General features: G+C 39.2%; 1 protein-coding gene and 1 long non-coding RNA gene across 2 annotated transcripts in view; one reads left to right on the top strand and one right to left on the bottom strand.

Moving 5' to 3' along the window:
- Positions 1–25,941, bottom strand: part of LDLRAD4 (low density lipoprotein receptor class A domain containing 4) — a 302,931-nt gene that overhangs the window by 187,639 nt on the left and 89,351 nt on the right.
- The window catches only part of LOC309639081, a 224,141-nt gene continuing 217,247 nt past the window's right edge, over positions 19,048–25,941 (top strand). Inside the window, exon 1 of the long non-coding RNA XR_014251455.1 lies at positions 19,048–19,141. This is a non-coding gene — a long non-coding RNA (uncharacterized lncRNA). The remainder of the gene's footprint in view (positions 19,142–25,941) is intronic.

The raw sequence follows: 25,941 nt of genomic DNA, 5'->3' as shown, positions 1-25,941 counted from the left end.
CAGGCTTCAGTAGTAGTTGCAGCACGCAGGCTCAGTAGTTGTGGCACGCAGGCCCTAAAGTGCGTGGGCTTCAGTAGTTGTGGCTCGCAGGCTCTAGAGCGCAGGCTCAGTAGTTGTGGCGCACGGGCTTAGTTGCTCCGTGGCATGTGGGATCTTCCCAGACCAGGGATCGAACCAGTGTCCCCTGCATTGGCAGGTGGATTCTTAACCACTGCGCCACCAGGGAAGTCCTGAGGACAAACTTTTAAAATTCAGAGTAAAACTGATCTTCACTCCCTGCTGATAACAAGACCAGGCCTTGGTAAAGAACATGCACAGTACATGATTACTAAGAGAGCTTCAACACTGACAGGCACTGCAAAAAGTGAAGTGTCGAGCTGTATAATGACTCCACTTAAAAGAGCGCTCCAGTGCTGTTAATTTGGCAATTAAAATGTTTCACATTTTTTAAAATGATACTTAATTATAATTATAAAGGCTTAAGGTATCTATGAGGCCAGAACCAATATTTATTTTATTTTTATTAAAGTACTACTCCTGACACTACATATTTTATCATGGAAATGAGAACTACTATTATCTTTGTCAGCTGCCAAAACACTTCCTGAAAGCCAAGGTCATAAGTCAACACTAAGTCGAAGACAACACGACAGTTAAAAATGCAAAACAGAGATGAATGGATAAAAAAGATGTGGCACATATATACAATGGAATACTACTCAGCCATAAAAGAAACGAAATTGAGTCATTTGTAGTGAGGTGGATGGACCTAGAGTCTGTCACACAGAGTGAAGTAAGTCAGAAAGAGAAAAACAAATACTGTATGCTAGCACATATACATGGAATCTTAAAAAAAAAAAAAAGGTTCTGAAGAACCTAGGGGCAGGACAGGAATAAAGACACAGATGTAGAGAATGGACTTGAGGACATGGGGAGGGGGAAGGGTAAGTTGGGACAAAGTGAGAGAGTGACATGGACATATATACACTACCAAATGTAAAATAGATAGATAGTGGGAAGCAGCCGCATAGCACAGGGAGATCAGCTCGGTGCTTTGTGACCACCTAGAGGGGTGGGATAGGGAGGATGGGAGGGAGACGCAAGAGGGAGGGGATATGGGGATATATGTATACGTATAGCTGATTCACTTTGTTATACAGCAGAAACTAACACGACATTGTAAAGCAATTACACTTCAATAAAGATGTTAAAAAAAAAATTCAAAACGGCCCTGAGAGCTGACTCCTATACTCCTCTGACATGATGCATAGCAGATTTTGTTCTGTTTGAACAAAGCTCTTTTTGATGCTGGAATAATTAAACCACACAGACACACTTGGGAAATCTGCATTTTAATTTCTACTATCATCTTCCTCTGGTTCAGTCCTAAAGAATTTCATTAAGGGAAGTAACTAGCAGCCTGTCCACTACCCACCCCAATTCTCTATTCTTATTCTCAAGACTTTCTGGCAGTTGGCATTTTTATGGTTAACCTGATAACTACAGCACATAGAACTGGTTAGAAACATGACTAGTTTTCCCCAAAAGATGAGTTGGTCTCTCGTAGTGCAAGCAAAGAAAGAAAAAAACCCAGTAGTTTTCCAATTAAGCTCTTCTCTGAAGGCATAAAGTATCCAGCAAGCTCAAACACAGTGATCCACCAGCTTCTCATGTAATTTTCATAATGGGAGTCAGAAAGAACCTTCCTGCCCTTAACACAATTAAAAACTAAATATCACTCAAGAATAATTTATATTTATCATCTTTGCATTTGCCTTTTCATTTATATTATATTGGTTTCCATACAGTTAGATCTGTCAAGCTGTTTTCTGCTATATTCACCTTCTGAATTTTTTACTTGTTTTATTCAATTTGTCTTCTAAGGTGTGTTCACATTTCTACTAAGGTCCAGCTGGAAACATGAGGATGCATACCTGACACAAGCAGATCGAGGCCCAAAGGTCCTCTGGGCCATGTCCTGCTGGGACAGTGGCTTCAGAGCCAGACGGCCACAATAGGTCGGCTCTGGGTTATTCCTAAACAGCAGCTCCAAATCGCACCTTGATCTCATATGTGTCAGTCTCTCTACCGATAGATGTTACTGGCACATCCCAAAGCTCCAAGCATAAGTCTACTGGGCCTGCAAAAGACTCTGAATGATAAGGTCACTAGAACACTAACCTGACACAAATGTATGAAAGTAAAATTGTGATTCACATGCTGAGAGCCCAAGAAATGTTCCCTGACAAGCTGTGAGAAAGTCGGACTAGAACTGCTGCCTGACGGTCCCACCACACACGTCAGCACAGCCCAAAAGCAGCCTTAGCACAAGTGTTCGTGTATCAGGCAGAGTACCTACAACAAATCCCAAAGCGGCCTCTCTTCTCTCACACCTCTGCTCACACTGTAGTCCAAACACACCTCTGTGGGCAAACAAGCACATGTTTACGCCTTGCTTGCCCACTAGACCATACGTGGTCAAGACGAGCCTACTCCATTAGCTTGCCGCCACAGCATGGGGGCAGGGGGTCTGGCTCTGCCACAACATACACACACACACACACACACACCCGCCGCCCCCACGACTGACGGGGCGAAGCCCAGGAAGGACGGCACAGTGTGCGGCTGACACCACGCCAGCAGAGAGAGGCCCTGAACGGGAAATACGCGACTCCTGACTCCTCACCCACCGGACCACCGCCAAGGCTCCACAGCCCTACCGTGTGGCCTTCATCACCGCGACCATGCCTGGCATGGGGAGGCAGCTCAGGGGCATCCAGACGGCCCGAGAGATCAGGCCAGAGAGCTGACGTCCTCATCTCCCAGCGGATGAGGCTTGGGGCCATGGCGACATGGCTGTCCTGCCTGGGGCCTATCCTTAGAGCCGTGGAGACACCCCCCAAAGGGAAGTGCCCCAGCAAGTGCACGCACCTCTTCAAACCCAGGGTCCCCTAGTAGAAAGTGTCCCCAAGAAGGCTGGTAGGCAGCACACTCCAGAACGATGGAAGAAATGGGAATGTACATTCAGAGGCCCATTTTGAGTGAACAGAAGGGAAGTCTGTGGCCTCAGTGAAGATCTTCTTGACGAGCAATGGGCTCCTTTCACAGGGTTGCTTGCTGCCCAGAAGTGTACACCTGCACTCCTACTCCTTCCCCCACGCTCTACGAGCCAGTATCTACAATGCATTCAACACCCAAATATTTGCTGCAAACCTTAAAGGCAACTCTTAATGCAAAATTCAGTGGGGTTGCTATCCTCATCTCCCACCCATCTGCCTCCTCCTCTGGGGTAAAAGGGACCAAATTTAGTGGGGAGAAAATGGCGGAAATGGTGGCATAGAACAATAACCAGTTCTCCCCAGGGCCAGGAACGGACACCTCCACACCCCTCTCACTTGTACTACCATCTCTTCCTGTGCTCAGTTTCCACTCCTGAGAGGCCTTGTGTGAGACGTTGTCCAACTGCCCTGCCTCTCAGTGGCCTTTTCACCTTTTGAAAAATGATACTAGAGATTTCTTTTTGGGTCAAATTATCCTTGTAAATAATTTTAGATGGCCAGTATATTTAAAGGTAGGACAACTGCACGTTATATTGACTTATATTCTTTTCATGACTATTTACCATCATTTTGTATGTGTGACCTGGAAATTCCATGACTTAAAAATTCACGGATCTTTTGCCGTACTGACTGATTTTAGTGCTGATATCTGTAATGGAGGCCCAAGACCCAACCAAATGAAACGCACGATAGCACTGAGAGCAACAACTCAACAGGATCATCACTGATAAAGGCGAGTACCTCTCCTTGCTGGGTACAGTATAATACTGTATATCTCCTCACCTGTATTTACCTTCCTACATCCCACATTAGATTACAACCTTCTTGAGGGCAGAAAACACATTTTTCTGACCAAAGAAGTTCTACAGGATATTCATTCCTAAAATAAATCTGTTTCCAAAGTGGCTCTGAGATGCGATTTTTTTCTCCACTGATAATAGGAGAAGGAAGGAGATAAATGTAATACAGAAAAGCTTAGGTAAAAACTCAGTAATCCTGGGCTTCCCTGGTGGTGCAGTAGTTGAGAATCTGCCTGCTAATGCAGGGGACATGGGTTCGAGCCCTGGTCTGGGAAGATCCCACATGCCGCGGAGCAACTAGGCTCGTGAGCCACAACTACTGAGCCTGTGCGTCTGGAGCCTGTGCTCCGCAACAAGGGAGGCCACGATAGTGAGAGGCCCGCGCACCGCGATGAAGAGTGGCCCCCGCTTGCCACAACTGGAGAAAGCCCTCGCACAGAAACGAAGACCCAACACAGCCAAAAATAAATGTAAATAAATTTTAAAACAAAAAACAAAAACTCAGTAATCCTGAAATCCTAAATTACGTTGATACATTAATATGAATTCCTAAGATCTTTCGTCTTGTGATATGTATATATGCCCGGCTCTGTCCATTGGAAAGGCCTAAAAACAATGACCTAGTATAGTGAGTATCCCTAGTACTCAAACTATATGCTCTTGAAACGCAATTTTCCATTAAAAGAAACCAGGGATTTTTGGAAAAATGGCTGTTTCCAAGTCTAATTTGCAAAATGTGCAAGATGAGCCTAGAACATCTTGTCATACCAGATAACGAGGAAACCACCAAAGACTACTGGGACTGGGGTCACATCAAAAGAACTCAGCAGACAACTGGAAGAGGTTCACACTGGTCAAGCATGGGACTGTTTGAACTTTAATAATAGTAATAATTGTAGTGGATTGAAACCATTTGTTTAAACCCGTAAGTTCAGAATTACTATACTTTACAAACTAATCAGTCATCTTTTGAGGATGACAGGGAAACTTGGTAGCTAAAACGAACATCAAGCATTTATATGACCTATACCATTGGGTAAATGAGGGGAAGCATCTCCTTACAAAAATGCTCCAGCTAATAAAGAACCAAAATAACAGAATTATAACTTGACCAGTTTATAGTCCCATAAATTAACAGAGCAAGGAACATAACATAAAAACATGGACACAAAGACATTACATGCCTCCTGATGAAAGAAAAACAGCATAACTTCTAATCTTGCCAAAGAGACCAAATTCTGATCAAGCTTCTGGATACAGCTACAATTTACAGGAATTACAGGGAAAAGAAACATGTACAACTGCACTAGGGCTGTGTGGGCAGCACAACCCTGAGTGAAGGAAACTATGGGTCATCAGGCCCCAGATTTTTAACAAATAATCTTCAAGGAAAACAAAAGGATAGAGAGAGAACCTGTATATTAAAAGAAACTTAAAAGACATAGCACGTTTTTTTAATTGGGAAAGATTAAACTTATATGATAAAATCATAAAGTATCAGGAAGTCATTATTATAAAAGTCACTAGTGGCTACTTTTGGAAAGAAGAGGGGAGGAATGGGATGTGATGGGAAAGGGGCACTTATAGGGGCTTCTTGGGGGTGGGGGGCAAAGTTCTATTCTTGACTTCAGTGGTGGTTACAGGCATATTCACCAGAGAACATTTTACTAAACTATGTGTTTGTTTTATATGTTTTTTATCTGTTTTATTTTACAATAAAAAGATAAAATTTTGGGGACTTCCCTAGTGGTCCAGTGGTAAAGAACCCGCCTTCCAATGCAGGGGACGTGGGTTCGACCCCTGGTCAGGGAACTAAGATCCCACATGCTGCAGGGCAACTAAGCCTGCGTGCCGCCAACTATTGAGCTTGTGCGCCTCAACAAGAGAGCCTGCATGCCGCAAACTACAGAGCCCACGTGCCACAAATACAGAGCCCATGTGCCACAACTAGAGAGAGAAAATCTGCACGCCAAAACTAGAGAGAAGTCTGTATGCCACATGAAGAGCCCGTGCTGCAATGAAAGATCCCACATGCTGCAAGTAAGGTCCAACGCAGCCAAAAATAAAATTGATTAATTAATTTAAAAAAAGAGAGAGAGAGAGCAGACTGCTCCATCTCCTAAAAAAAACAAAAACAAAAACAAAAACAAAGTGGGGAGCAGAGATACAAAGGAGTAGAGTAATTATATGCAATTGATGTTAAATTAGTATCAATTTAAAATAAATTGTTATGACTTCAGGATATTTTATGTAATCTCCGTGGTACTGACAAAAAAAATCTATAGAGTATATACAAAGGGAAATAATGGACAAAAATGCTATAACACATACAGAAAACAAATTAAAAAAAAACAAAAATAAGTCCTTCCTTAAATGGATTAAAATCCCCAGTCAAAAGACACAGATTGGCAAAGTCTGGAATAAAAAAAGAAAAAAAAAAAACAAGATCCAACTATATTCGGTCTGTAGGAGACTTACTTTGGATATAAGGACACACATAGAGTGAAAATGAAAGAATGGAAAAAGATATTGCAGGCAAATACAAATGAAAAGAGAATAGGAGTGGCTGTATCAGACAAAATAGACATTAAGTTAAAAACAATTACAAGAGACAGAGAAGAACATTACATATGATAAAAGGGTCAATAAACTAAGAAGAGGGACTTCCTTGGCAGTCCAGTGGTTGAGACTCCAAGCTCCCAATGCAGGAGACACGGGTTCCATCCCTGGTCAGGGAACTAAGATCCCGCATGCCATGGGGCATGGCCAAATAAATAAATAAATCAACTATACTTCAATAAAAAATGAAATAAATATTTAAAAAATAAAATAAATAAAATAAAATAAAATAAGAAGATATAACAATTATAAACATATATGGACTAATCATCAAAGCTTAAAAATATGAATCTATACTGACAGAATTGAAGAGAAGAATTAGACAGCTCTACAATAATAGAAGACTTCAATACCCCCTTTCGATAACGGATACAAAGAAGTCAATAGGGAACTACAGGACTTGAACAACGCTACAGACCAACTGTACCCTAGCAGACATGTACAGAACACTTCACCCAACAACAGCAGAATGCACATTTTTCCAAATGCACATGGAATATTCTTCAGGATAGAACATTTGTTGGGCCAGAAAACAAGGTAATGAATTTTAAAAGATTGAAATCACTAAAGGTATCTTTCTGATCACAATGGGAAAAAACTAGAAATCTATACCAGAAGTGGAAAATTCACAAACCTGAGGAACCTAAATAACATGCTATTAGACAACCAATAGGTCAACTAAGAAATTGTAAGGGAAATTAGAAAATAACTTGAGACAAATGAAAATAAAAACGCATATCAAAACTTGTGAAATGTAGCAAAGCAGTGCTAAGAGAGAAATTTATAGCTATAAATACTTATATTTAAAAAGATCTCAAATCAACAACCTACCTTTACACCTTAAGAACTAGAAAAAAAGAACAAAATAAACCAAAAGCTAGAAGGATGGAAACAATAAAGATTAGAGATAAATGAAACAGAGAATAGAAAAACAGCAAAAAAAAAATCAGTGAAACCAAGTGGGTTCTTCAAAAAGATCACCAAGATTATCAAACTTTTAGTTAGACTACCCAAGAAAAGAAGAAAAGACTCAAAATAATAAAATAAAAGAGGAAAGTGGACACATTACTACCAATTTTACAAAAATAAGAAGGATCATAAAAGAGTACTATGAACAATTATATGCCACATATTGGATACACAGAAGAAATGCACAAACTCCTAGAAACACATAACTAACACAAACTGAATCATGGAAGAAATAAAAAATCTAAATAGACATATAATAAGTGAGACAACTGAATCAGTAATCAAAAAAACTCCCATTAAAAAATAAAGTCCCAAACTAGATGTCTTCACTGGTGAGTTCTACCAAACATTTAAAGAATTAACACCAATCTTTCTCAAACTCTTCCAGAATATTGAAGATGAGGGACCACTTCCTAACTCATTCTATGAGAACAGAATTACTGATATCAAAGCCAGACAAAGACACTATAAGAAAAAAAAAAAAAAAGGAAACTACAGACTAATATCCCTTATGAACATTGATGCAAAAGTCCTCAAAAAAATACTAGCAAACCAAAATCAATGGCATATTAAAAAGATTATAAAAAATAAAAAAAATTTAAAAAATAAAAAATAAAAAATAAATAAAAAGATTATACAACATGACAAAGTACGATTAGTCTCTGAATGCAAAGATTATTCACATAATTGATAAACATCAATGTGATACAACACATTAACAAAATGAAGGGGAAAAAAACCACATGATCATCTCAACTGATGCAGAAAGAAAGGATTTAACAAAATTCAACACCCATCCATGATTTAAAAACAAAACAAAAACAAAAACAAACAAACAAAACACCACTCAACAAACCTAGGAACAGAAAGAAAATACCACACATTATAAAGTCCATTTATGAAACACTCACAGATAATATCACACTCAACGATGAAAGACTGAAAACAAAACTTTTCCTTTAATACTGGGAACAAGACAAGGATGCTTACTTTCACCACTTCTACTGGAAGTCCTAGCCAAAGAAATTTGGTAAGAAAAATAAATAAAAGGCATCCAAATTGGAAAAGAAGTAAAATTATCTCTGTTCACAAATGACATGATACTATATGTAGAAAACCCTAAAGATTCCACATAAACACAAAAAAGAAAAACTACTGGAACTAATAAATGAATACAGCAAAGCTGTAGGATACAAAATCAACACACAAAAATCAGTTACATATCTATACACTAACAATGAACAACACAAAAAGGAAGTTAAGATAAAAATTCCATTTACAATAGCATCAAAAATAATAAAATACTTAGAAATAAACTTAACTACGTAGATATACACTGAAAACTAAAAAACAATGCTGAAAGAAATGAAAGACACCAATAAATGGAAAGACATCCTAAGTTCATAAATTAGAAGACTTAATATTTTTAAGAAGACTTATTATTGTCAAGATGTCAATATTATCCAGTGATCCCACAGATTCAATGCAAGCCGTATTAAATTCTCAATGACAGTTTTTGCAGAAATAGAAAAATTTATTCTAAAATTCATATGAAACATCAAGGGACCCCAAATAGGCAAACAATCTTGGAAAAGAAGAACCAAGTTGAAGATCTCACACTTCCTGATTTCCAAACTTGCTACAAAGCTACAGTAATTAAAACAGTGTGGTACAGGCAGAAGACAGACAAACGAATGGACTAGAGATCCCAGACCATTCAATGGACAAAGGACAAACTTTTCAACAAGTGGGTTGGGAAAACTAAATATCCATATGCAAAAAATGAAGTTGGACCCTTACCTAATACCACAAAAGTAACTCAAAATTAACTCAAAATGGATCAAACCTAAATGTAAGAGCTAAAACTATAAAATTCTTAGAAGAAAACATAGGTTTCGAAGTTTCATGACACTGGATTTGGCAATGATTTCTTAGATATGACACCAAAACACAAAGGCAGCAAAGAATAAGTAGATAAACTGGACTTTATCAAAATTAAAAACCTGCACATCAAAATACACTATCAAACAAGTGAAAAGGCAACCCAAAGAACTGGCAAAAACACTGCAAATAACATATCTGATAAAGGGTTGATATTAAAAAACAAAATTCAACTGAGTAAATTTTAGAAGATCTTATTGGCTTTATTCAAGGATTCATGAATTGGGAAGCATCCCATCTAACAGAAAGGAGACTCAGAAGAGCTGTATAATATGAAAGACTTTTATAGGCAGAATGGGGCAGAACAAGGAAGTTATCAGCAGAGTGGATTGTTTGTGGCAAGGTCACCTTACTTTAGGGGTGGCAGGGGTCTATTGGTCAGATTACCTCAGGTAATTCCAAATTGGCTAGTTTAAGATTCCACTCCTGGGAGAGGCTGAAACTGTAATTAACTTAAGTATTAAGTCTGGTTTGGTGATGAGGACTAAGCACAAGTGACTCCACTTTAGACCTGTTGTCTCTTTCTTAACAATACTCAAAATATATAAAGAACACCTACAACTCAAAAATTTTTTAAAAAGCAAACAACCTGATTAAAATATGAGCAAAGGACTTGAATAGACATTTCTCCAAAGAAGATATACAAATGGCCAATAAGCACATGAAAAGATGTTTAACATTACAAATCATTAAGAAAATGCAAATCAAAACCACAGTGAGCGTCACGGGGTTCATCCGTCTGGCAGCAGGTGCGCCCTCCACAAATCCCGGCCACCTGGGCCTGGGTCTGACCTAATACTGGGCTGTGGGGGTGGGCCACCCCGGAGCGGGCCCAAACCCTGGGCCAAAAAGCTCAGGGGCCACCCAAGGGCTTCCGGGTTCTGAGGGGCTGTGGCATCCAGCTTCCACCAGTACACTGCAGGGGCCTTGCCCCAGGAGGAGAAGGAGGGGAGGATTTACCTATATTCACGGGACAGGCATGCATGGACCTGTGCATCCTTCTTGACTGGTTCAAAGGAGAGCACCTGCAAACCGGTGGTCTTTGACCCACCCATAGAGCAAATGGAAAAGATCCTAGATGATCTCCATGATGATACAACAAAAAGGGCAAGAAGATCTTGCAATACAGTTGACCATGAAGACAGCTGAGCAAACTCCAAGCAGTGAAGATCTGGATCTTTGGCTTTCCCTGAATTCATCAACCTCCAGGAAATGAGAGAATGGTCAGAAGCAGGGACCAAGAGACTGAATATGCAAACAGACAATGGCCAGACCAAAAATAAAAATACAACTCCAATCTACAGTCTGCAGCAATCAGTCCAGGAAGCCAAACAACCCCAATAGCAATCAACACAAAATGGCCAGGACTTGATTAATAACTGACAGCTTTGCTAATTTTTGCCCTTGATATCAACTGAGGACCAACTGGGAAAGCCAAATATGCCTAACCAATCACATATGACGCACATCTTCTAGTTAGCCCACCTACAGTTTCCCCAAGCCAACACTTCCTCCTTCCAGCACACCTTTTTTCACTTTATATAAAGCTTTCCCTCTCCTCTGCCTGCTTTTGAGACTCTGCCAAACACAAGTGATGGGTGGCTGACTCGCTTGTAATACCAAGCTCTGAATAAATAGCCTTTGCTTGATCCCATAAAAAACAAATAAACAAAAAAAACCCAAAACAACAACAAAAAAGCACGAGACACCACTTCACCACCCATCAGATTGGTTATTATCAAAAAGAAAACAGAGACCTTCAAGATGGCGGAGGAGTAAGATGTGGAGATCACCTTCCTCCCCACAAATACATCAGAGATACATCTACATGTGGAACACCTCCTACAGAACACCTACTGAATGCTGGCAGAAGACCTCAGACTTCCCAAAAGGCAAGAAACTCCCCACGTACCTGGGTAGGGCAAAAAAAAAAAAAAAAACAGAGACAAAAGAATAGGAACAGTACCTGCCTTTCTGAGAGGGAGCTGTGAAGGAGGAAAAGTTTCCACACACTAGGAAGCCCCTTCACTGGCAGAGACTGGGAGTTGCAGGCGGGAAGCTTCAGAACCACAGAGGAGAGCGCAGCAACAGGGGTGCAGAGGGCAAAGTGGAGAGATTCCCGCACAGAGGATCGGTGCCGACCAGCACACACCAGCCTGAGAGGCTTGTCTGCTCACCCGCTGGGGTGGATGGGGGCTGGGAGCTGAGGCTCAGGCATCAGAGGTCAGATCCCAGGGAGAGGACTGGGGTTGGCTGCAGGAACACAGCCTGAAGGGGGCTAGTGTGCCACAGCTAGCCGGGAGGCAGTCCGGGAAAAACTCTGGACCTGCCTAAGAGGCAAGAGACCACTGTTCCAGGGTGCGCGAGGAGAGGGGATTCAGAGCACCGCCTAAACGAGCTTCAGAGACGGGCGTGAGCCGCAGCTATCAGCGCAGACACCAGAGACGGGCATGAAACGCTAAGGCTGTGGCTGCAGCCACCAAGAAGCCTGTGTGCAAGCACAGGTCACTATCCACACCTCCCCTCCCGGGATCCTGTGCAGGCCGCCACTGCCAGGGTCCCGTGATCCAGGGACAACTTCCTCAGGAGAACACACGGTGCGCCTCAGGCTGTTGCAACATCACGCCGGCCTCTGCCGCCACAGGATCGCCCCACATTCTGTACCCCGCCCTCCCCCCACCCCCACCGCCCCCCTGGTCTGAGTGAGCCAGAGCCCCCTAATCAGGTGCTCCTTTAACCCCGTCCTGCCTGGGCAAAGAACAGACGCCCTCAGGCAACTACATGCAGAAGTGGGGTCAAATCCAAAGCTGAAACCCAGGAGCTGTGCGAACAAAGAGGAGAAAGGGGAATCTCTCCCAGCAGCCTCAAGAGCAGCTGATTAAACCTCCACAATCAACTTGATGTACTCTGCATCTCTGGAATACCTGAATAGACAACAAATCATCCCAAAATTGAGGTAGTGGACTTTGGGAGCAACTGTAGACTTGGGTTTTGCTTTCTGCATCTAATTTGTTTCTGGTTTTATGTTTATCTTAGTTTAGTATTTAGAGTTTATTATCATTGGCAGATTTGTTTATTGATTTGGTAGCTCTCTTCCTTTTTTTTTTTTTTAATTATTAGCACCTTTAATTATTATTTATTTATTTATTTATTTATTTGGCTGTGTTGGGTGTTCGTTTCTGGGCGAGGGCTTCCTCTAGCTGCGGCAAGCGGGGGCCACTCTTCATCGTGGTGCGCGGGCCTCTCACTATCACGGCCTGTCTTGTTGCAGAGCACAGGCTCCAGACGCGCAGGCTCAGTAGTTGTGGCTCACGGGCTTAGTTGCTCCAAGGCATGTGGGATCTTCCCAGACCAGGGCTCGAACCCGTGTCCCCTGCATTAGCAGGCAGATTCTCAACCACTGCGCCACCAGGGAAGCCCCTTTTTTTTTAATATATAGATTTTTTTTTTCCTTTTTCTCTTTTTGTGAGTGTGTATGTGTATGCTTCTTTGTGTGATTTTGTCTGTATAGCTTTGCTTTTACCATTTGTCCTAGGGTGCTGTCTGTCTGTTTTTTTTTTTTTTAGTATAGTTTTTAGAGCTTGTTATAATTGGTGGATTTGTTCTTTGGTTTGGTTGCTATCTTCCTTCTTTCTTTTTTTATTACGTTTTAACTTTTTATTTTTAATAATTTTTTCAATTTTTTATCTTAATAACTTTATTTTATTTTTATTTTTATTTTTTCTTTCATTCTTTCTTTTTTTCTCCCTTTTCTTCTGAGCCGTATGGCTGACAGGGTCTTGGTGCTCCGGCCGGGTGTCAGGCCTGTGCCTCTGAGGTGGGAGAGCCGAGTTCAGGACACTGGTCCACCAGAGACCTCCTGGCTCCACGTGATATCAAACGGTGAAAGCTCTCCCAGAGATCTCCACCTCAAGACTAAACCCAGCTCCACTCAATGACCAGCAAGCTACAGTGCTGGACACCCTATGCCAAACAACTAGCAAGACAGGAACACAACCCCATCCATTAGCAGAGAGGCTGTCTAAAATCATAATAAGATCACAGACACCCCAAAACACACCACCTGACACAGTCCTGCCCACCAGAATGACAAGATGCAGCCTCATCCACCAGAACACAGGCACCATCTCCTCCACCAGGAAGCCTACACAACCCACTGAACCAACCTTAGCCACTGGGGGCAGACACCAAAAACAACGGGAAGTACAAACATGCAGCCTGCGAAAAGGAGACCTCAAACACAGTAAGTTAAACAAAATGAGAAGACAGAGAAACACACAGCACATGAAGGAGCAAGGCAAAAACCCACCAGCCCAAACAAATGAAGAGGAAATGGGCAGTCTACCTGAAAAAGAATTCAGAGTAATGACAGTAAAGGTGATCCAAAATCTGGTAAACAGAATGGAGAAAATACAAAAAACCTTTAACAAGAACCTAGGTGAACTAAAGAGCAAACAAACTATGATGAACAACACAATAAATGAAATTAAAAATTCTCTAGAAGGAATCAATAGCAGAATAACTGAGGCAAAAGAACGGCTAAGTGACCTGGAAGATAAAATAGTGGAAATAACTACCGCAGAGCAAAATAAAGAAAAAAGAATGAAAAGAATTGAGGACAGTCTCAGAGACCTCTGGGACAACATTAAATGAACCAACATTCGAATTATAGGGGTCCCAGAAGAAGAAGAGAAAAAGAAAGGGACTGAGAAAATATTTGAAGAGATTATAGTTGACAGCTTCCCTAATATGGAAAAGGAAATAGTTAATCAAGTCCAGGAAGCACAGAGAGTCCCATACAGGATAAATCCAAGGAGAAACACACCAAGACACATATTAATCAAACTATCAAAAATTAAATACGAAGAAAAAATATTAAAAGCAGCAAGGGAAAAACAACAAATAACATACAAGGGAATCCCCATAAGGTTCACAGCTGATCTTTCAGCAGAAACTCTGCAAGCCAGCAAGGAGTGGCAGGACATATTTAAAGTGATGAAAGGGAAAAACCTACAACCAAGATTACTCTACCCTGCAAGATCTCATTCAGATTCAACAGCAAAATTAAAACCTTTACAGACAAGCAAAGGCTAAGAGAATTCAGCACCACCAAACCAGCTTTACAACAAATGCTAAAGGAACTTCTCTAGGCAGGAAACACAAGAGAAGGAAAAGACCTACAATAACAAACCCAAAACAATTAAGAAAATGGGAATAGGAACATACATATCGATAACTACCTTAAATGTAGATGGATTAAATGCTCCAACCAAAAGACATAGACTGGCTGAATGGATACAAACACAAGACCCGTATATATGCTGTCTACAAGAGACCCACCTCAGACCAAGGGACACATACAGACTGAAAGTGAGGGGATGGAAAAAGATATTCCATGCAAATGGAAATCAAAAGAAAGCTGGAGTAGCAATTCTCATATCAGGCAAAATAGACTTTAAAGACTATTACAAGAGACAAAGAAGGATACTACATAATGATCAACGGATCAATCGAAGAAGACGATATAACAATTGTAAATATTTATGCACCCAACATAGGGAGCACCTCAGTAAATAAGGCAAATGCTAACAGTCATAAAAGGGGAAACTGACAGTAACACAATCATAGTAGGGGACTTTAATGCTCCACTTTCACAAATGGACAGATGATCCAAAATGAAAATAAATAAGGAAACACAAGCTTTAAATGATACATTAAACAAGATGGACTTAATTGATATTTATAGGACATTCCATCCAAAAACAACAGAATACACTTTCTTCTCAAGTGCTCATGGAACATTCTCCAGGATAGATCATATCTTGGGTCACAAATCAAGCCCTGGTAAATTTAAGAAAACTGAAATCGTATCAAGTATCTTTTCTGACCACAACACTATGAGACTAGATATCAATTACAGGAAAAAATCTGTAAAAAATACAAACACATGGAGGCTAAACAATACACTACTAAATAACCAAGAGATCACTGAAGAAATCAAAGAGGAAATCAAAAAATACCTAGAAACAAATGACAATGAAAACACGACAGCCCAAAACCTATGGATGCAGCAAAAGCAGTTCTAAGAGGGAAGTTCATAGCAATATAATCCTACCTCAAGAAACAAGAAACATCTCAAATAAACAACCTAACCTTACACCTAAAGCAATTAGAGAAAGAAGAACAAAAAAACCCCGAAGTTAGCAGAAGGAAAGAAATCATAAAGATCAGATCAGAAGTAAATGAAAAAGAAATGAAGGAAACAATAGCAAAGATCAATAAAACTAAAAGCTGGTTCCTTGAGAAGATAAACACAATTGATAAACCTTTAGCCAGACTCATCAAGAAAAAAAGGGAGAAGATTCAAATCAATAGAATTAGAAATGAAAAAAGAGAAGTAACAACTGACACTGCAGAAATACAAAGGATCATGAGAGATTACTACAAACAACTATATGCCAATAAAATGGACACCCTGGAAGAAATGGACAAATTCTTAGAAAAGCACAACCTTCTGTGACTGAACCAGGAAGAAATAGAAAATATAAACAGACCAATCACAAGCACTGAAATTGAGACTGCAATTAAAAATCTTCCAACAAACAAAAGCCCAGGACCAGATGGCTTCACAGGCGACTGCTATCAAACATTTAGAGAAGAGCTAACACCTATCCTTCTCAAACTCTTCCAAAATATAGCAGAGGGAGGAACACTGCCAAACTCATTCTATGAGGCCACTACCACCCTGATACCAAAACCAGACAAAGATGTCACAAAGAAAGAAAACTACAGGTCAATATCACTGATGAACATAGATGCAAAAATCCTCAACAAAATACTAGCAAACAGAATCCAACAGCACATTAAAAGGATCATACACCATGATCAAGTGGGGTATATCCCAGGAATGCAAGGATTCTTCAACATATGCAAATCAATCAATGTGATAAACCGTATTAACAAACTGAAGGAGAAAAACCATATGATCATCTCAATAGATGCAGAAAACGCTTTCAACAAAATTCAACACCCATTTATGATAAAAACCCTCCAGAAAGTAGGCATAGAGGGAACTTACCTCAACATAATAAAGGCCATATATGACACACCCACAGTCAACATCGTTCTCAATGGTGAAAAACTGAAACCATTTCATCTAAGATCAGGAACGAGACAAAGTTGTCCACTCTCACCACTGTCATTCAACATTGTTTTGGAAGTTTTAGCCACAGCAATCAGAGAAGAAAAAGAAATAAAAGGAATCCAAACTGGAAAAGAAGAAGTGAAGCTGTCACTGTTTGCAGATGACATGATACTATACATAGAGAATCCTGAAGATGCTACCAGAAAACTACTACAGCTAGTCAATGAATTTGGTAAGGTAGCAGGATACAAAATTAACGCACAGAAGTCTCTTACATTCCTATACACTAATGATAAATAATCTGAAAGAGAAATTAAGGAAACACTCCCTTTTACCACTGCAACAAAAAGAATATAATACCTAGGAATAAACCTACCTAAGGAGATGAAAGACCTGTACACAGAAAACTATAAGACACTAATGAAAGAAATTAAAGATGATACAAACAGATGGAGAGATATACCATGTTCTTGGATTGGAAGAACCAATATTGTGAAAATGACTGTACTACCCAAAGCAATCTACAGATTCAATGCAATCCCTATCAAACTACCAATGGCATGTTTCACAGAACTAGAAAAAAAACTTCACAATTTGTATGGAAACACAAAAGACTCCGAATAGCCAAAGCAATCTTGAGAAAGAAAAACGGAGCTGGAGGAATCAGGCTCCCTGACTTCAGACTATACTACAAAGCTACAGTAATCAATACACTATGGTACTGGCACAAAAACAGAAATATAGATCAATGGAACAGGATAGAAAGCCCAGAGATAAACCCACGCACCTAACGTCACCTTATTTTTGATAAAGGAGGCAGGAACATACAATGGAGAAAAGAGAGCCTCTTCAGTAAGTGGTGCTGGGAAAACTGGACAGCTACATGTAAAAGAATGAAATTAGAACACTCCTTAACACCATACACAAAAATAAACTCAAAATGGATTAAAGACCTAAGTGTAAGGCCAGACACTATCAAACTCTTAGAGGAAAACATAGGCAGAACACTCTATGACATAAATCACAGCAATGTCCTTTTTGACCCACCTCCTACAGAAATGGACATAAAAACAAAAATAAACAAATGGGACCCAATGAAACTTAAAAGCTTTTGCACAGCAAAGGAAAACATAAACAAGACACAAAGACAACCCTCAGAATGGGAGAAAATATTTGCAAATGAAGCAACTGACAAAGGATTAATCTCCAAAATTTACAAGCAGTTCATGCAGCTCAATTTCAAAAAAACAAACAACCCAATCCAAAAATGGGCAGAAGGGCTTAATAGACATTTCTCCAAAGAAGATATACAGATTGCCAACAAACACATGAAAGGATGCTCAACATCGCTAATCATTAGACAAATGCAAATCAAAACTACAGTGAGGTATCACTTCACACCAGTCAGAATGGTCATCATCAAAAAATCTACAAACAATAAATGCTGGAGAGGGTGTGGAGGAAAAGGAACCCTCCTGCACTGTCAGTGGGAATGTAAATTGCTACAGCCATTATGGAGAACAGTATGGAGGTTCCTTAAAAAACTAAAAATAGAACTACCATATGACCCAGCAATCCCATTACTGGGCATATGCCCTGAGAAAACCATAATTCAAAAAGAGTCATGTACCACAATGTTCATTGCAGCTCTATTTACAATAGCCAGGACATGGAAGCAACCTAAGTATCCATCGACAGATAAAGGGATAAAGAAGATGTGGCACATATATACAATGTAACATTACTCAGCCATAAAAAGAAACGAAATTGAGTTATTTGTAGTGAGGTGGATGGACCTAGAGTCTGTCATACAGAGTGAAGTAAGTCAGAAAGAGAAAAACAAATACTGTATGGTAACACATATATATGGAACCTAAAAAAAAAAAGAAAAAAATGGTTCTGAAGAACCTAGGGGCAGGACAGGAATAAAGACGCAGATGTAGAGAATGGACTTGAGGACATGGGGAGGGGGAAAGGTAAGCTGGGATGAAGTGAGAGAGTGGCATGGACATATATACACTACTAAATGTAAAATAGATAGCTAGTGGAAAGCAGCCGCATAGTACAGGGAGATCAGCTCATTGCTCTGTGACCACCTAGAGGGGTGGGATAGGGAGGATGGGAGGGAGACACAAGAGGGAGGAGATATGGGGATATATGTAAACGTATAGCTGATTCACTTTGTTATAAAGCAGAAATTAACACACCATTGTAAAGCAATTATACTCCAATAAAGATGTTAAAAAAAAGAGAAAACAATGAAACAGAAAGTAACAAGTGTTGACAAGGACATGGAGAAATAGGAACACTTGTGCATTGCTGGTAGGAATGAATAATGGTACAGCTGTGGAAAACAGTCTGGCAATTCCTCAAAAAATTAAACAGGGGCTCCTCTGGGGGCACAGTGGTTAAGAATCCGCCTGCCAATGCAGGGGACATGGGTTCGAGCCCTGGTCCAGGAAGATCTCACATGCCATGGAGCAACTAAGCCCGTGCACCACAACTACTGAAGCCCGTGTGCCACAACTACTGAAGCCTGCGCGCCTAGAGCCTGTGCTCCGCAATAAGAGAAGCCACTACAATGAGAAGCCGTCGCACCGCAACGAAGAGTAGCCCCCGCTTGCGACAACTAGAGAAAGCCCGCACACAGCAATGGAAGACCCAACGCAGCCAAAAAATAAATAAATAAATAAAATCTATTAAAAAAAAAAATTAAACAGAATTACCATATGCTCCAGCAATTTGACTTCTGGGTATATAACTAAAAGAACTGAAAGCAGAAACTTGAACAGATATATCTACACCAAGGTTCATAGCAGCATTATTCACAGTACCCAAAAGGTAGAAACAACTCAAGTGTCCTTCAAAGTATGAATGGATAAACAAAACATAGTATATACATACAACGGGGTATTATTCAGCCTTAGAAAAAGAAGGAAATTCTGATATTTGGTACAACATGGATGAACCTTGAAGACATTATGCTAAGTAAAACAAGTCAAACACAAAAGGACAAATACTATCTGATCCCACTCAGATGAGGTCCCTGGAGTAGTCAAATTCATAGAGACAAAGTAGAATGGTGGTTGCCAATGGGTTAGTGGAGGGGGAAAGGAGGATTAGTGTTTAATGGAAACTGTGTTTCAGTTTGGGAAGAAGAAAAAGTCCTGGAGATGGATGGTGGTGATATTTGCACAACACTGAGAATGTACTTAATGTCATGGAGCTATACAATTAAAAATAGTTAAAATGGGGGACTCCCCTGGTGGTCCAGTGGTAAAGAATCCACCTTCCAACGCAGGGGATATGGGTTAGATCCCTGGTCTGGGAACTAACATGCCACATGCTGCAGGGCAACTAAGCTCATGAGCCACAACTACTGAGCTCACGTGCCCCAAACTATAGAGCCCATGCGCTCTGGAGTCCACGTGCCACAACTACAGAGCCCACACACCCTGGAGCCCACGCACCACAACTAGAGAGAGAAAACCCGCACGCCACAACTAAAGAGAAACCTGAGCAGACCGTGAACCGTAATGGAATTAAAAAGAAAAGATCCCACATGCGTCAACAAAGATCCCATGTGCCAAGGGCCGCCACTAAGACCCAATGCAAAAGAAATAAATAAATAATAAGGAAAATAAATATTTTTAAAAATAGTTAAAATGGTAAATTTTGTTATGTATATTTAATCACAATGTTAAAAAATTAACAATTTAAAAAACATTGATGGCTACCTCCAAGAAGTAAGATTGATTATTTCCTTTTTAAAATCGTTTATCTCTATTTTCAAAATGTTTTCATAATCTTTATCGTCTTAATAATAAAAGAAAAAACCTTGTTTCATCGCTTTTAAAAAAGAATTTCAGCATTACACTTTGGCACTGTATCTTTTCTAGCCATATGTAGTTTTACTTTTTTTTTTTTTTAATTAATTTATTTATTTATTGGCCGCGATGGGTCTTCATTGCTGCACGCGGGCTTTCTCTAGTTGAGGCGAGCGGGGGCTACTCTTCATTGCGGTGTGTGGGTTTCTCACTGCGGTGGCTTCTCTTGTTGCAGAGCACGAGCTCTAGGCGCACGGACTTCAGTAGCTGTGGCACGCGGGCTCAGTAGTTGTGGCTCGCAGGCTCTAGGGCACAGGCTCAGTAGTTGTGGCGCACGGGCTTAGGTGCTCTGCGGTATGTGGGATCTTCCCAGACCAGGGCTCAATCCCGTGTCCCCTGCACTGGCAGGTAGACTCTTAAACACTGCACCACCAGGGAAACCCTTTACTTATGTTTTTATGCTAACTTTTTACCTTTATATACGAAAAGGGCACAAAATTAAGAAATAGATATATAAAAGGAAAACAGATTTAAAGAGATGGCATGCTCACCATATAAAGCATTAATTTTTAAAAAGCCATTATTTTCATCAGTGAATGTTATTCTCAGATGCAATGGAAAGTAGTCCCTAATATATGGGAAATAAAACTATCAAATGTTTCCCTCTTACCTATCGATATATGCAGCTATGTCATAGGTATTATAAATTAAGCATAAACAAAATTTTAAATTATTTTATGAATTCTTAAAAAATGTGTCTTTTCCCTCGTCCAATCCCAAAACAGACTCATACCCACAAAAAATAATAATACCCTAGACTCACCTCTGTCCTCTTCAGAGGAAACAAAGTCAATGGAAAGCATGGTTTTGAAACACCATCATCTTCTCTGTCTACTCTCCACCCTGAGTCTCTCACAAATCTACCCAGCTAAAAACAAAAAAAACACACAAGCCAGAATTTGTATACAGGACCCGTTCGTACAAGCAACTAAGTTTGATCCTACAATGACCCTAAGTGTTAGCAATTAAGCCTTTTTTTTTTTAATACAGTAACAACCACCAATAATCTCTGAAAACTAGACTGTTCTTCACAGAAATACTAAGATGGAGAACATGGCACAGTTCAATTCTATTTTCACCAGAACCTTATCTTTACAGAGTAAACATATGTGTGAGAGTAACCTTTATACTCTCAGAAACATTCACAGACAAATCCACCAACACTGTATTTAAGAAGGGCACAGCAATGTTCAGGGCTGAGGAGCCTGTCAGAGTCAACAGCAGCAGTTACTGTTTTTAGATCTCTCTGTTTCAGGAAGCTCAACCACTCTAAACTTGTGAAACCAGACAAGAAAAGAAATCTGATATTACCCACTCATCCCGCAGCTCCACAGAAAGTCTGACTGGAGTTCCCCTTTAACAAATCAAAGGGAGAACACATATTAATGAGTACAGTTTGAAAAAGGAAAAATCAAAAGAAAATAGAAAATGAGAATAAAGAGCTTTATCTACCTATAGTCTCCTTTTTGGGTCACACAGAAGGAAGGAAAAAATGAAAGTGGGGGTGGGGGCGGGTGGTGAGAGGAGAGAAAACTTGAAGCTATAGACGACCATGACGTTCTCAGTGGTCCACTAAATGAAATTTCAAAAATGTTCCAGGACCATCACTTGCTACTTAGATGCATCTACCTCTGTGACAAATATCCAATGAGACTAAGGTTCCTTTGACCATATAACTGCTCTCTTCTATGACTATATTTCCAGTCCTAAAGAAACACCATGGTACAGTAACAGAGCATAAGCTTTTAAACTCAGTTTTGAATCCTCACTCTGCCTTTTGCTGGCTGAAAGGATCAAGTTACTTAATGTTTGTGAAACTACTTTCCTTATCCAGAATAAAAGAAACAAAACTATTTCCTATTTCGTCTGAATATGAAAAAGACAATGAAAATAAGTATGGAATTTCAAACTCCATTTTCAATGGAACTAGGAGACTTAAATCCATGTAATGAAAGGGCACACAGGACATCCCATGTGACAAGGAAACTGACCCAGAATGGTTAGCATCCAGACATATTCTAGTAAAATTGGACTTATTAAGTTTGGACTTCAAAATAAGAAACAACTCCTTGGGGCAGCTGGGCAAAAAGGAAGAAATCAAGTCACCTATCAGAGGTAAATGCATTAATCTGGCCTCATATTTCTTCACAGTAATATACAATGCCATATATCAGTAGAATAAATCTTCAAAATTCTTAAAATATTGATACTTAAGAAAATAAAGTGTGAACCAAGGATTTCATATCCAGCCTGGTATTCCTTCAAGTATAAAGACCACAGACTAATAGTTTTGCACACATTGGAACTCAGAAACTATTGTCCCCTTGAACCCAAAAGACAACTGGGGAAGCAAAGACAAAAGAACCGGCAACTGAATTCACTTCACTGTAGAACTAAGATTAAAACAAATATAAAGATTAAAGTGATAAGCCAAATGTAAATTTTATAATGTGTGATAATGTAAAAATGATACAACAAACAAAAATTATGACAGTGTAGGAGAGCGGTGACAGATGGTAGGAGACACGGTAATGCCACTGCCTAGTGGCTGAGAATCAAAAGATATCATTTAAATTTGACAAAAAAGTAATAGACATATAAGCATAGGTAACAATATGAAAATAAATACTAATAAGATAATATAATTGACTAACATCAAGCACAAAAGGGGACAGATAGGACAAGAAGGAAGAAGACAGGTGCTAAACATCATTGCTCATAGTAGGAGTTTCTCTCCAACAAAAGAGAGGAGTAATGGCATTTAATTAAGTTATAATCAAAAAAGTTACTACTAGAAAAAGATACAAGCAACTGTAAATATCAAAAAATAAAACATAAATTTAAAAAAGACCCCATAACAAGAGACTTAAAATTTTCTTAACAGAAAACATAAAATAGCATGACAGAACTCAGGCCAAACATATAAGCATAAATAAATAGGTCACATAATGAAAACGACTTAAAGAAAACCATAAAAACATATAATGGAACAGAATTTAAACCAAATATACCTATCATATCAATAATGAACTTAAACACAAAGTAAATAAACTTAATTCACCAATTTAAAAAATTTTCAGATGAGGCCATGAAGCAAAATTCAACTCATTCTCACCAAACTAGGAATAGAGGGGAACTTCCTCAACTTAATAAAGAACATCTAGAAGAAACCTACAGCTAACATCATACTTAATGGGGAGAAACTAGCTTTCCTGCTAAGATCAGGAACAAGGCAAGATGTCCTCTCTCATCACTCCTTTTCAACATTGTACTGGAAGTTCTAGCTAATTTAGTAAGACCAAAAAAAGGGGGGGGGGAGGTCAACAGATTGTGACAGGAGAAATAAAATTGTCTATGTAGAAAATCCAAAAAAAAAAAAAAAGATGAAAAACTCTTGAAAACTGGTAAGCAATTACAGCAAGGTGGCAGGACATAAGGTTAATATATAAAAGTCAATGACTTTCCTAGTGCCAGCAATAAGCAAGTAGAATTTGAAATTAAAAACAATATCATTTAGATTAGCACCCCCCAAAATAAAAAACTTAGGTATAAATCTAACAAAATACGTACAAAATCTATTTAAAACTCTGATGAATGAAATTTTAAAAAACTAGATAAATGGAGAGATAGTCCATGCTCCTGGAAAGGAAGACTCAGTATTGTCAAGATGTCAATTCTTTCCAGCTCAGTCTAAGGAGTCAATTAAATCTCAGTCAAAATCACAGCAAGTTATTCTGTGGACATCAACAAACTGATTCTAAAGTTTATATGGAGAGGTAAAAGAACCAGAATAACCAACATGATATTGAAGGAGAACAAAGTCAGAGAATAGACACTACCTGACTTCAAGGTTTACTATAAAGCTATAGTATTCAAGACAGTGTGATACTGATTAAAGAATAAACAGACAGATTAACAGGACAGAATAAACAGCCCAGATAGACCCACATAAATACAGTTAGCTGGCCTTTGACAAAGGAGCAAACACAATACAATGGAGGGGAAAAAATACTCTTTTCAACAAATGGTGCTGGAACAACTGAACACCCATATGCAAAAAATAAATCTAGATCCAGACCTCACACCTTCCACAAAAACTAGCTCAAATTGGCCCAAAGACCTAAATGTAAAATGCAAAACTATAAAATTCTTAGAAGATAACACAGGAGAAAATCTAAATGACATTGGGTATGGTGATGAGTTTTTAACACAACACCAAAGTCATGATCCATGAAAGAAATAATTGAGAAGCTAGACTCTGCTAAAATTTAGAACTTCTCTCTGTGAACGACACTGTTAAGAGAATGAGAAGACAAGCCACACACTGGGAGGAAATATTTGTAAAAAACATATCTAATAAAGGACTATTATCCAAAATATACAAAGAACTCCTAAAATTTAACAGTAAGAAATGAACAACCTGACTAAAAATGGGCAAAAGACCTGAGCAGATACCTCACCAAAGAAAATATACAGATGGCAAATAAGCATATGAAAAGATGCTCAACATCATATGTCATTAGGGAATTAGAAATTAAAACAATAATGAGATATCACTAAACATCTATTAGAATAGCCAACACCCAAAACACTGACAACACCAACTGCTGGTGAGGATGTAGAGAAATAGGAACATTCATTTATTGCTGGTGGGAATGCTAAATGGTACAGCTACTCTAGAAGACAGTTTGGTAGTTTCTTACAAAATTAAACATACTCTTACCATATGATCCAGCAATTGCACTCTTTAGTATATACTTAAATAAGTTGAAATCTTATATCCACACAAAAACCTGCACATGTATGCTTACAGCCACTGTATACAACATCACCAAAATTTGAAAGCAACCAAGACGTCCTTCAGTAGATAAATGGATAAACTGTGGTACATCTGCACAATGGAATATTATTCAGCACTAAAAAGAAATGAGTTATCAAGCCATGAAAAGACATGGAAGAACCTTAAATGTGTATTATTAAGTGAAAGAAGCCAATCTGAAGAGACTACATATTGTATGATTCTAACTTTATGACTTTCTGGACAAGACAAAACTATGGAGACAATGAAAGAATAAGTGGTTACCAAGGATTGGAGAGAGGAATGAATGAATAGGCAGAGCACAGAGCATTTTTAGGGTAGTAAAACTATTCTGTATGGTACTATAATGGTGGATATGTGTCATTATACATTTATCAAAACCCAAAGAATGTACAAAGCCAAGAGTGGACCGTAATGTAAACTAAGAACTTTGGGTAAGAATCACGTGTCACTGACAGGATAACCCAGGATAGCATAAGAAGTAACTCTGATTCTGCAACAATGTGGACACCACTGTTCCAAGTCAAAACAAAAATATTTCAGGAATTCCCTAACAGTCCAATGCTTAGGACTCCATGCTTTCACTGCCAAGGGCGAAAGTTCAGTCCCTGGTCAGGGAACTAAGATCCCGCAAACCACGCAGTGCATCCGAATTAAAAAATATATATATATATATATTTTTTACAGCCCATGAATTAGCCAT

Source organism: Balaenoptera physalus, assembly GCF_965194825.1.
Source record: "Balaenoptera physalus genome assembly, chromosome: 12".
Taxonomy (NCBI): domain Eukaryota; kingdom Metazoa; phylum Chordata; class Mammalia; order Artiodactyla; family Balaenopteridae; genus Balaenoptera; species Balaenoptera physalus.
This window is presented reverse-complemented; position numbering and strand designations above follow the sequence as displayed.